The sequence below is a fragment of the Spinacia oleracea genome, chromosome 1, assembly GCF_020520425.1.
Source record: "Spinacia oleracea cultivar Varoflay chromosome 1, BTI_SOV_V1, whole genome shotgun sequence".
Taxonomy (NCBI): domain Eukaryota; kingdom Viridiplantae; phylum Streptophyta; class Magnoliopsida; order Caryophyllales; family Amaranthaceae; genus Spinacia; species Spinacia oleracea.
The window spans coordinates 80265345-80279724 of record NC_079487.1 but is presented as its reverse complement, the minus strand read 5'-3'; the positions used below and the strand labels follow the sequence as shown (position 1 = coordinate 80279724).

The 14380-nt window shown below is 35.6% G+C and overlaps 1 pseudogene; it reads right to left on the bottom strand.

Annotated features, from left to right (window-relative positions):
- Nucleotides 1-6484: 6484 nt before the first annotated feature.
- LOC130465470 (DEAD-box ATP-dependent RNA helicase 8-like) lies at nucleotides 6485-14141 on the bottom strand (annotated as a pseudogene).
- Between the last annotated feature and the right edge of the window lie 239 nt (nucleotides 14142-14380).

Below are 14380 nucleotides of genomic sequence, written 5' to 3'. Positions count from 1 at the left end.
GAGAATCTTTAAAAACATTTTACCTCATTATTGGGCTTGGCCAGGCCCAATTACACTTTATAGCTTTGATTTCGAAAATATCTATAGCTACTTCCAATGACAAAGTGAGGGAGTTTCTACGCATCTTTAGATACTTCCAATGACAAAGTGAGGGAGTTTTTATACTATCCGTTGACAAATCCCAATGACACGTGAGGGATATGTCGACACTTCAAGTGATGACCCTTAAGTCAAATGTTATCACTCGGGGGCTCGTGAGACCCTCGCAAAACAGGTCACATACACCATGGCTTGTGTGACGCACTCCGTCCAGTACTTTGACCATCGTCTCATCCCGAGACTCAGTCAAAGTGGGGGCTAACTGTAGACACCTACTTTTGTCCCCATTCCCGAAAGGGAAGGTTCGATGATGAGAACATAAATCTCCACTTGGCAACGCATCTCCTATAAAATAACGAATCTCAATCACCCTTTTCATTTCACCCAAAACTACTATTTATAGAAACCTGCTAAAAATAGTAATTGCCGTAACGGGTAGTTGCTAAAAGTGGCAAGACATAAAAGATAGAAACCTATCAGAATTAGGTGTTGCACTCCAACATAAATCCTAAAAGAGATATAATTTGCAAGAGGAATCCCGTTCCTAGTATAGCTCGAAAATAAGAGTTACGTATTAATTAAAATCCTAACGAACCTAGAGTTCTTAACGGGCCCAGACGCATTCCGTCATAAAGTTAATACGCACTAAAAGACTCGGATAAGTCTCAAAGACTCCGTATTCCACGAGTCCAAATCTGACAAGGAAATACGGCCCAGACCCTATTTTCAACGCCTGGCTCTGGGCGCCGAAATCTTCGACGCCCAGCCCTGGGCGTTGAAATTACCTGGATACGTGTTCTCTCCTAATTCTTCTTGGATTAGTGCTCTAAAATTCTATCTTTCCACGAACTCTTTTCTATAAATACAACCCCAAATTCGACGTGAGAAAACACACAATTCATATTCTGAGTATTGACTCCAACCCCTAAGCCTAAGCCTCACGCTGCGAAATTGATTCCGCGTTCTGTCGCAATCCACCCAAAAATCGAACAGAACGTATCCTGTCCCTTGTAGCTGAAGAATTAAGCCCGGAAACTTGAGATTCGTTAAATAAAAGGAGAAATTGCAAAGCCAAAGTGGTTAGTTTTCTGAGAACCATGACGCACCTCTCAAGGGTGCATCGTAATGTGTCCCTTCGCATGATTTAATCGCTTTCCTCGCCCTTTTATAAAACTGTTAAACTATTAATCTGATTGTTCTATCACGCCTAATAAAGATAATATCCTGGACAATTGAACTATCATGCTAGGTCCCTTAAATCAATCTAAACAAGATAATCACGATCGATCTAGTATTATGTGTTGCATATTGCTAAAATCAATTCAGGTTAGTTTAATAGTTAACGCATGTCCCTTCAATTATTTATGCTGAGCTAGTAAGGATATCCTGCCTTTGGAGTTATCGAAGAGCGAGTACTCCTCTCGGTAGTTACAATCCCCCGAACCCTCAATCTCTGCCCTGCGGGTGTACGTTGAGCGATCCCCACACCAGGGATCACAAGGGAACCTATGGCCGTCGTGGTCAAACATAATTGCACTCCCTTTATGTCACGATAACCGAGTTTTGTCAGTTTTTCTCATTGTCGTTAAAAACTGAATGGCGACTCCTATATTACTAGTCAATTGGGTGTAAACTCACAGGAAATCCAATTACACTTGATTTGACAAAAAGAAACGTCACGCCCACGAGGGACGAGGTCACGCATTAGCCTCGTGCTTTTTCGACCCCCTCACACCATGGTCGAAGCTAAAAACTCTTAAGTCTATGAAGGAAATAATGCCCTTGGTCCAAGTTTGCATTTAATGCTATGTCTAATAAATGCGGTTCAGTATTAATTAACAAGTTAATAATTCAGTGAGATCAAGTGATATGAATGGTTGGCTAGACGCCGCTTCAATTCGAGTGGAATTAAAAATATTAATCCACAACTTACTCTTGACTGAACCCGTAGGGTCACACAAATAGTACGTAAACGGATCAGGTATTTAAGTGAATAGAATATTCATTAAGTACTCTATTTATGGTCATTCGAAAATGATGGATCTTGGTTCCAGTGGGAGCTAAAATCATCACAAGGCAAATAAGGGGTATTGCCGGAATTGAAGATATTGCCGGAAACAAAAATATGGTTCATGACAGAAATATAAATATTATCCAAGTCGAAGATATTTCCGGAAATGGAAATATATTTCGAATCGGAAAATATTATCGGAAATAGAAATATTGCCGGAATCGGAAATATTGCCGGAAACGGAAATATTGTCGGAATCAGAAATATTGCCGTAATTGGAAATATTAATGGAAACGTAAGTATTATTCAAATCGGAAAACAAATTGGAAGCGCGACGAGCGATAAGCCGGCAAGCGAGTCGGCCCATCGCTCGACGAGAAAAGGCCGCACGCACAGCGCAAGGCACAAGGCCCAGCTCCAACGCCGAGAACGAGGCCCGGCGCCAGCGTTAGGCCAAGTGCCCAACAATGCTAGCTGGCCCTTTGTGCGTTGGGCCGAAGCAAGCAGTAGCGAAGCAATGGGCTAAGGCATGTAGTGAGCACTCGCTTGGGCCGAGCCAAGGGAGCGCGCCAGCGTGGCCTACAAGGCTGCGTTGGTGGCGCGTTCTTTGTGCACCAAGGCTTGTTCGATTACTTAGGCGCCAAGTAACTTGGGCCTTAAGAAATCGGTTTTCCTATTTCTACTAAGATTGGATATTTGGGATAGATCTGAAAACACCTAGAGTTTGATTAATCCTAAAATTCTAATTAACTAGAGTCCTAATAGGATTAGTTAATTAATTCCTAGTAGAATACTAATTCCTTATTTCCACCATATAAATAAGTGGTTCATAATCACAATTTATACATCAAGTATTATAATTACTATTGTCTATCACAAGTATTGTGAGTTTCCCGAGTGCACATAAAACCTTAGAAAATAATCTAGTCGGTTGAATCTAAGGAGGATCCGGATGTGATGTGGACTATCTACGGAGGGACGACATTTGGAGTCTTGTACTTGTTCTTGTTCGGTTCGGGAGCAGCTAGGGAAGGCACGCATCACATAGTATGTGTCCTGAATTATGCTAATTGACTATGTGGCAATTAATTTGGATTCTTGACTTTATGGTTTTTCCGTATGAATTATATTATTTATATTGTTCATAACCTTACAGTCTGTACCATGGTACACGCTTAAAATTCATAAGCATTGTACCATGGTACAAGCTAAAGAGCATAAGTTTTTGAAATTTTTCCGGACAAAAAAAAATTAAAAAATTTGACGTCTCACCGGTAGACTCGGCCATGTAAACATTACTACGTCTTTTTTCGTCGGCGACGTGGTTGCGACGGTAGTGGCGGTGGTGCTGGCCGTCGGTGTTGGACGGAGGTGGAAAGGTAAGAGGGTAAATGAGAATGATAAATGTTAAATGATGAGGTAAATAAAGGATGGTATATGGGTAAAACAGTGAGGCGGTAAATTGTAAGCTCCACTATAATTGTAAAATATATCTAGCCCAGTTGGTTATGTGGTTGGAGTGTTGGAGTTTTGTAGAGCTTTAATACACGGGATCAATTTTCAACCTCTTGAATTTTTTTAATATTTTTTTTTTTCATTCCAGATTTTTGTAACTTGCTCACACTTTTTTTTATTTGTTTTAATTTTTAATTTCACCTTTATTTCCCCTTCATTTCAACTCTAACAAAATACACTAGTAGGGTTGTTCATTGGTCCAAACCCGGACCGGACCAATCCGGACCGCACTGAAGACCGAAATTTCGATAATTCAAGACCCGAAAACCGGACAGATTATGCTTGGACCGAACCCAGACCGGACCGGAAAAATTGGTCCAAAACCCGGACTGGACCGGTTTGGACCGGTTGTAGAACTATTTCTATATATTTTTTATTTTTTATAAAAATTATGGTAAAAAAGAAAAAATATATATAAAGAAATTAATTGTTTAAGGCTTTTTTGGGAAGCTAAAATAAAATATATCACAAGATTGTAATATTTACAACATATTAAAGGAGAGAATAAATTTTTTAAAGTAGGTTCTATTATATTTTATTAAGGAAAAATCGGTCCGGTCTAAAATCGGGTTTTGGACCGGACCGGACCGGACCAGACCGAAGACCAAAAATTGGAATTTCTTGACCCGAAGACCAAACCGATTGCCTTCTGTCCGGTCTGGAAATGGACCGGACCAAATTTTGCACACCCCTATACACTAGTTTATCTTTATGTTTTTTTTATAATCAGCTTCTCTTTATGTTTTAAAAACCCGTTATTTTATAAACTGATTTTTTTCCTATTAAGGTAAATTACTATTTTAATAATGATGATGATAATGATAACGCATGATTTATGAAAATCGATTGAAAAAAAATGAGAAATCTGATGACTGAAAAAGAGGAAAAGAATATTATATAGGAAACTCGGACTGGACTGAAGACCCGTTTTTAAACAATCCTAGACCCGAAGACCGGACCAATTATGCTTGGACTGGATCGGACCGGTTTGGACTGGTTGTACGCCTATCTCTATATAATTTTTTTCCTACAAAATAGAGTAAAAAATAAACAAGTATTTAGAGAAAATTAATTGTTGAACGCATTTTTTGAAAGATGAAATAAAATATCTCATAATATAGTAATATTTCCAATATATTAAAGGAAGAAAATAACTTTTAAATAGTTTATATTATACTACCTCTGTTTTATTAAAATCTTTACGGTTATTGTTTGCAGAAATATTAAGACAAAAGTAAAAAAGTTGGTTGAATATAATAAAATATGGATAAAGTAAGAGAAATGTGTGTAAAAAGGTGGGTGAGTGTACAGAAAAAAAAAGAAAAAAAAAGAATAAAGTAAGAGAAAATAAGTAGGAAATTGTAAATCTTGTTGGGTAAGAAGGGTAAAGTAGTAAATTTTTATGTCTAAAAATAGAATAAAACAAATGAAAAGAACATTATGAAACAGACAAAAACAGAAAGTGTAAATACATTTTGAACGAAGGTAGTATTTTTAAAGAAAAAATTGGCCCGGTCCAAAACCCGAATTTAAGTGGTTTTGGACCGGACCGAACCGAAGGCCGGAAAATAATATTTCTCAACTTGGAGAACGGACCGATTGCCTCGGGTCCGATTCAATCCATTTTTCCGGTCCGGACCATTTTTTGCACACCCCTGAGTATGTCGTATACCTGTCAAAAATCGACCTGACAGGAAAACCCGTCCTGAACCGACCTGTATTCATAAGGATCGTAAACCGAATGAAACTCGGAATATTGTTAAAACAGAGAACCTGTAATTCGCTCGCATCCGACCCGTTAAAACCAAAGACTTATTTCAACCCGTTAATGCATGATCCTAACCTGATTCTACACCCGACCCAATGTTAACCCAAAACTGATTATAACCCGATAAAATGTATTATTGACATGATCCATGACAACCTGTTTAATTATTGACCTGATCGATGACAACCCCTTTAATTAATAGTATAGTGATACATTTTACGCTTTAAAGTGTTGAGATGACCAAATCGATTATTAACTTGTAACCCCACATTAACTTATATATATATATATATATATATATATATATATATATATATATATATATATATATATATATATATATATATATATATATATATATATATATATATATATATATATATATATATATATATATATATATATATATATATATATATATATATATATATATATATATATATATATATAGAATCAGGATCTGGCACTACTACAAAAAAGGGCATAGAGTACTGTTGAAATACACTTTATAGGACGCCTTAGAGGCGTTCTCCAACTCAGCGCACTATAAAGTTTATAAAACGTATAAAAGAAGCGTTTTATATACCTAGTTATAAAGTACAGTGATAAGAGGCAAGCGTCCTCTATTCCCTTCCTAAAATCAGAAAATAAAGAAGGAATATAGAACGGTTAATGTACTTAACCGTCTCCTATACTCTATAATAAAGCGCGTCTTCCGTACATAACCGTCCTCTATTCTTCCTGTTAAATATTGAAATACAAAACATCTTCCGTACATAGGCGTACTATATACTTCGTGTTTAATATTAAGATAAAAAGCGGTTTCCTTACACAACCGTTCTATATTCTCCCCCTTTTTTTTATTATTATAAAATAGCAGCACACATGTCCCTAAAATATGATATTACCATCCTAGCTCATGTATGTAAACCAAATCTAAATAGATAAAATTAAAATGATATCCAAACAATCTTTCCAAAAATACTTTTATTCAATAGCAAAATACTATTGTTCATTCAATAAAAAAAATCACATTATTCATCGACAAAATGATCCATACAAGGTACGACAAAAAAAAAACGATTCCATTGTCAATAAAAACAAAATCAAAGAGCCTCTGCAGCCTCTGCAGCAGCACCGCTGGAGCTTCTGTAGGGGATTCTGTAGCAGCAGCATAACCAGAGCTTCTGCACCCAAATTTGTCAACCATTACAACATAATTTGCAGCAACCTGCAGTCAAATAAGCCACACGAAAACATTAAGAAAAGGAGTCTGTAAAAGCAAGCTAATTTGTCACATACAACAACAATAAAATTCTTTAGTTTAGATAGATACAGAATGTTGGCTTAGTTCAACATTTCTGCGCGACACTTCTATTTAGGACAATACATTACAAGTATACTTATATAGAACTTTGCAGGCAAAATCCATTATAGTAACAAAAATCGGTATGGAAGGGCTAAATGCTGTGGTGAACACCGGGCCGTTCTGCTCAACACACCATGACATCCCAACATAGCACATTCGAGATCCCAGAATACCCTGCAAATTTGAACAATTTAATTTCTTCATGTTCAAAAAGCACAATCTCATTTCGCACTCAGTACAAGTTTTTAGTCTAGTTATTTGAAAGAATATCTTGGAAATTGATGGTCTTTCTAGTGCATAAAGGTAGATTATGAAATTCCTTCTAAGTAATCCATGTAGAAATATTTAGTGGGGCCTTTAAAATCTCTGTTAAAGGTTCATATTAGCATACTAACTACGATTACAAGAATTAAACACTATAATTAGAAGCAAATAATAAATCATCACCCTAGTCCTATAACCAAATAAAAGAGAATACCCAAGGCCTACACTCCTACAGATACAGCCTACAAGCAAAAATCACCACAATAATAATAATACCATGACGTACAAATAACACAGAGCAGTATATCATTAATATAGAATCTCATCAAAACCACCAACACATGGCCAGTGGAGCAGAGGATATGCAAAACGAGGAACTCCCAAGGTCATCCAACAAGTACACCAAATGTCAAGCTTGCGTATAAAAGAAGGATCACATGATATTATTACCTGTGCAAACAAAATTCCTGCAGGCACCATTGCGGAAATCATGAAATACTCTGTTTCGATGGTCCTGGATCATCTTCGCATGGATGTAAAAGGAAGAATAACCAAGCTCTGTAATTTTCTTGGCTAACAATTCCACTCGATTCACAGAATTGCAAAAATAATGGATTGCTTTATTTGCAGCTGGAAAACCAACCCCATAACAAGGTCAGAAAGCCATCAGATACATGCAAAAAAGGTGAAAACATACAACACATAAGATGACTGCAAACCTTTGAGAAAAGTGTGCTCAGGCAATGGAGCTTCTGTCTTTCTTCAACTAAAGCATAAAACTGGGTAATACCTTCGAGAGTAAGTTCATCCATAAGGTTGATGACGTAAGGCTTTTGCAAATATCTATCTTTGAAATCTTTGACAGTTACAGGAGAAGTAGCTGAAAACATCAATATCTGCCTGTTTCCAGGAAGAAAACTAATCGACTGCTCCAAAGAAGGTTGGAATTCAGGGGACAAAAGTTTGTCAGCCTGAAGATAAAATAGGTATTGAGCATCAGATACATACCCACTCACCGCCATCCATGTTTCCATTCTCACAAGTTAACTCATCGTTGTAAATCAGATAAATAAATCTATTGATATATAGTAGAAATTGGAGAAGATGAAGCATATGAAGGAGAGGAAGAAAAAGATGGGTGAAGGAACAAGATGGATGAAGGAAGTGGGTTAATTGAATATGTTTAACATATCAAAAAAAATATTTCATGGAAGGGTGGAAGTGAAACCAACTAACCATAAATACTAATGACAACTGATCCTATAATTTTTTTTATTTTCCGAAAAAAGATAAAGAATACTCCGTACATATTGATTTAGCAGTGGTTTGAACGTTGATTGAACAGTTATTCTTATATATAATGATAATGGTTTTTCTTTTATTTTTCTCCTAAGAAACCAGCTATTTCTCGTACAAGGTTTCTTGATTTAAGAAACCTGATTATAAAGATAAATGGTTTCTTATTTTTCTTTCAAGGAACCAGATATCTCCTAGCTTGTCAAACTAGATAAAAATTCACACAAAAGGGAAGAACTTGTAGAATAGAAGAAGTGGAAGAATTCAGATCAAGCTGCATGTACCTCGTCCATAACAAGCATGGAGCAGTCCTTCAGAACACATATACCCCTTTTGCAAGATCTAGTATTCTTCCTGGTGTTTCGACTAGCAAATGTACTGGTTGGTACAAACGCATTATATCATCCTTCAAACTAGTCCCTCCTGTCGTTACCATGACCTGGACCTTTAAATGCTTGCCAAGTTCTTTACATACTTGTGATGTTTGAAGGGCTAACTCTCTAGTAGGAACAAGTGTAACAGCTGTAGTGAACAACCAGGACACCTATTAAGCTACTAGACAAGCTATTATAAATAGATTGTGCAGCTGAGGCAGTGGTGCTTAAATTGCTTGAATAACTAACATATCAGATCATCACCTTGAGTTACATTGTTGTCTTGGTCAATTTTTTCCAGCACAGGGATGCAAAATGCAGCTATGTTTTACTAGTTCCATTTTCAGCTCTTGCAAGAATATCACTTCCTGTTAAAGCAATTGGTATACTTTCCTCCTGGATTGGAGAAGGACGTTCGAATCCCTTCTCATATATTCCCATAAGTAGTTCACGTTACAAGAAATAATCCTCAAATTCATTTCCTTTTGTAGCAGTGACATCCTAATACAGGATGAAGAGTAGATCAGCTTAAAATCATTCGAAAATAGCATGTTAATGAGAATTTCTGAAAATAAAACTACAAACTTCAGTCATGATCAAGAAAGCTTCAATAAAAATTGAAATTCATGATTTTGTTTTCATTCTAATTGGACTTTTGATTATTCTCGCAACATTAAGTAAATAAACACGAAACAGATACACCAGTCTTTAATCCATGGGTAAATCAAGCAGCCGAGCGAAGACTAACATTTGGACAACATACACCATATATTATATTCTCACAACATTAAGTAAATATACACCAAACAGATACACCAGTCTTTAATCTCCTGATGACGCTATCGATTTTCTGCAAGGGTGAAGCAGCATGCACTAATTCTAACAACTACACATTGAATCTACATATAGAACTCCATAGACAACAAATCAGTACTAAAAGCAGAAAATTCAAGGATAATCCAGATCCTTGAAGAGTTCAATTTTTCATTATCCCCATTCTTTCTCTAACTGCAAATTTCAATTTAATAAGACTTAAATGATATTATCTAAAAAATCAGTTTAATTGGACTAAATTCACCAGATTTTTTCGACAATAATCCTACTACATTAAATGTAATTCGATTTAATTATTATACCCTCCTCTATGATTTGACCTAAACCTTCAATTATGAAAGTCTCTTCCACACAAGTATCAACAAGAATTCGACATTAAAATTTCATAATTAAGAACATTATTAGTTGAAGGGTAAACATGTAGAACAAAATTAAGAATACCAACCTCGAAATTCGGAGTGTGGAGAGTCGATGTTCACCAGAGGTTGCAAAGAAGCAGTGATACAGTAGTGCGGCAGTGATCTGGTGGAGCAGCGGTGATCTGGTGGTCGCGCGATTATGGTCTAGGTTTTGCGGGAGATTGAATTTGGGGGTTTTGAACGATTATGGTTAAGGTTTTGCAGAAGATAGAGTTGTTTAGGTTTGCGGGAGGTTTTGGTTTGGGGGAGGTTTTTTATTTTATTGTTTGATTAATTTTTTTTTTTTTTTTTGAGGGAAAATATTGTTTGATTAATTTAAAACACCGCTTTATATGTTTTTTATTCATAATTCTACTATACATGTATATATTAAATATAATTATTTTTTATTATGGTAAAAAATATGAAACGGTTAAGTGACATAACCGTTCTATATTCTTTCTCCCATAGAACTGTTATTAGAGAAAACCGTACTCTAATATCCTATGAAACGCTTATCACACTTAACCGTACTCTATTTAACGTTACTTATTCCAACTTTTGTAGTAGTGTGGTGAAAACCACCCCTTAAGATGAGAAATGAGAATTAACCTCAGCCCTCGATCAATTTAATCCAACGATTCACAACTCACCCGAACAAATTAAAAAAATTATGGGTAATATGGTAATATCGCATTGTTGAATGACCTCCTCACCCTCAACCCGATTTTCAGTTTTTGTTTCTCTCTCTTCCCCCGTTTTCTCTCTCCTCCTGCAAATCCTCTCAACCCAATTGGGGTTTGTTTATCTCCGATTCCTTTAATTCCTTCACCTTTGCGATTTTCCTCTTTCAATTTGTCAAGTACCTTTGCGATTTTCCCTCTTTCAATTCATCAAGTATGTATTCAATTTTTCGATTTTGTGTCATTTTTCGCTATTTTGATTCCTAAAATAAGGGCAGGAAATTTGTTTGATTTGTTCAACAATTTTTGCGATTTTAATAGTTGAATTTAGGGTTTCAAGAGTTCTTTGTTTCAGTGGTTTGATTTTCCATTTGAAAAAATTTGTAATTTGATTGATTTTTTATATTCAATTGGTTCAAGTGTGTTAATTTGACTGACCTATTTTTCGAATTATTGATTGAATTTTATTTTTTTCTTGTTTTGATAAAGATAAATTAACTTGTTTCTTTGAATCTTGTGTCTTTTCTCTAGATTTTCTACTCGAGGAAGTTTACTTCTATGTTTTCTCACAAGTGGTATGGTGTTACTTGTGGCCGTAAGTACGAGCGAGTCTCGATACTTGACCTGCATTCCTCCAAGCTCACAGGTATACTCTCACCCCATATTGGAAATTTAAGCTTCCTCATGTAGCTGCTTCTTGAAAATAACAGTTTATGTGGTACAATCCCCCCCTGAAATTGGTCATTTGCACAGGTTACGAACACTTTGGTTGTTTAACAACTCTGTTCAAGGGGAAATTCCATTGAATATATGTAGTTGTTATAGTCTTATGGACATAAATCTAGTACATAACAACTTGTTAGGAGAAATTCCACCCTCAGTTGGTTCTCTGTCACAATTGCAACTTCTTTCTTTGTCGCATAACAACTTGACAGGAAACATTCCTGCATCACCTGGAAATTTATCATCCCTCTCTAAATTCACCATCAGCAGTAATAACTTTTACGGTATGATCTCAAATAGATTAGGAAAACTAACGAATATGAACTATTTGTCTCTTGAAGATAATAAATTTTATGGAGTAGTCCCACCTTTAATCTTCAACCTCTCGTTACTGACAACATTATCTTTAGCACATAATCACTTAGAAGGAAACCTTCCTGCAAATTTAGGCAATACTCTGACGCGTTTTCAGTGGTTAGCTTTAGGCATGAATCGTTTCTCTGGACATATTCCGTCTTCAATAACCAATGCCTCAAATCTAAACATTCTGCAGTTAAATGAGAACAAGCCGCAAGGACATGTCCTTCTTTACACAAGTTGATGAGCCTTTCTAACCTTGCACTTTTCGATAACTCCCTTGGATATGGTCGGCAAGGAAATTTGGCATTATATAAACACAGTTCAGTTGTATCAGGATATGTTGGTTGAAGGACTGAAGCATGAGAAGGTAGCCTTTATGGCTGTTATATCAGCTTGTGCTCACACTGGCTATTTGATCTTGGTCTCTCTTATTTTAAGTCCATGATCTGTGACTTTAGTCTAGATCCTGGCCGTGAGCACTTCATGCCTGTTTTAGGTTGCTAATTCTATCATATTCTTATATCCTTAGATGTGATTACGATGATAGTAGCTAAATCAGATATGTTAAGGGGGGATGTAACAAGGTTTAGTGACAATTTGTGGAAGCTTTATAGGTCTATGAATGTACCTGTTCCTCAACCTCTTCCTTCCTTGGTTGAACTTATAAAGTCTTGCTCAATGTAAAGCTGACAGTCTATTTACACCGTCATAGTAGTCTGACTAAATCATTATCATCATAGTGACCAAAAATATATGACTTTGGCTATGAATGCAAAAATATCTGACCTGGCTATGAATACAACAACCTTTTTCATTTACTTTTGTATTATTTTATTTACTTTTACTATTAAACTGTTTACTTTGACATCTTCCCATATACTTTGATAAGGAAGTTGTGGAAATGGGTTAATGATGTTTGGTTTTTCGATATTGTTTTGCTTACTTTTAATTTGAAAATATTTACTTCTAGAAGTTAAAATATGATTTCATTCTAATATTCCTACTCCGAGAGAACACTAACCTACTAGCCCAATAGGTAGAGCATTGTGCAAATGCACAAAATATGTGGGTTCGAATCCCACGTAGATTCATTTTTCTTTGACCTCCATATACTCCAATACTCGGAGTTTTTATGTCGTACAAATACTTTTGAAAATTTTCTATTTACTTTTGTGATTATTTTAATTACTTTTGAAATTTTTCATTTACTTTTTTTTTATCGGACTTACATGATACTACTAGAAAATGTAATTCATATAAAATTTGAAACACATACACAATTAGACTGATTCTATCTCAAGTAAAACGATACGACTATTTTACACGGGTAAATAACCAACCTATAAATAGATTTTTTTTTTTCTTTTATTTACTTTAGATAATTTTTTAAAAAAAGTTATTTTTAGAGACAACCTATGTAGGAATCGAACCTACATACCCTATCCATCTGCATGGTGCTCTACCATTTGAGCTAATAGGTTTAAGCACATCTAGTAACAAAATACCCCACCAACCAGAACCTGTCCATATATTGTTTACTTTTGGATAATTTCTATTTACCTTTTCCAGTTTTTGCTTCACTTTGGAGTCAGATAACAGAAACCCCTACCTGACTAGCAACTTGCAACATGGAAAGAACTAAAGAGAAGAGAGATACCAATACAACTTAAGTTACATACATGTGATCTTTCAGTAAGAGCAATTTTGTAAGCACAAGACAATTATGAGAAAAGACTTATATTTTCAGCTGATTCTTTAATATCCGTAGCTGATGCTTTGAAACGTCTGCACCAGAAAGTAATCCTATTTTCTTTCTACTATGTAAGAAATCTGAGTACCGTCTCCATAAACTGACTCCAAGCTATCAGGCAAGTCCAGATCACCAATTTTAAAGTATGTTAAGTCATGAGGAATATCAATGACACAAATAGACATAGTGTCCCCATTACCAGCTGACAAAGCAGGGTTTTGACTTTTGAGCAGCACTTGCCTGAGCATCATAAGGTAAGAGAAGATTCAGATTTCCTGAGGATGAGAGCTTCATACCATTTGTTAACATCACCATATTAAGATGGCTTATAAGGCTCTGAACTTGACATTTAACTATACGATATGGCAAAGAATGTTCTCCGAGGAATCCTGACCATCTTTAAACCAGTCATCATCCATACCCAAATCATCATTATCAGGATTTAAATCTGAAAGCAACACTCGGCAAAGTAAAATTAGATTTTCCTTCCTACACAGTGACCATGTGTTTTGCCTCTGACAACTCTAAATCATATTTACTAAAATTAACTGCAACAGATCAGCACCGTCAATGCACACAGAACAAAACCACCAAAACTGACCAGCGAGACAATCAACCTAAGTAAACTAATGTCAAAAGCATCATGCAATTTCTGCTGAATAAAGAAACCAGCAGCCAATAAGTCAGTGGACCCCATGCTAGTACGATTTTATTTACTTTTGAGTTTATATTATTTACTTTTTAGATGTTTTTGAATTACTTCTTAATATTTCCAGCTACTTATAAAGAGAACTAGTTTACTTTTAGAGAGATTAAGTTTACTTTTGTACAATTGTCATTTACTTAAAGTCTATAATGTAGCACCGCCTAACTGATTTAGTTTTCTTTTAAAGAAAATTAGTTTACTTTAAGAAAGATTACGTTTACTTTTGTACA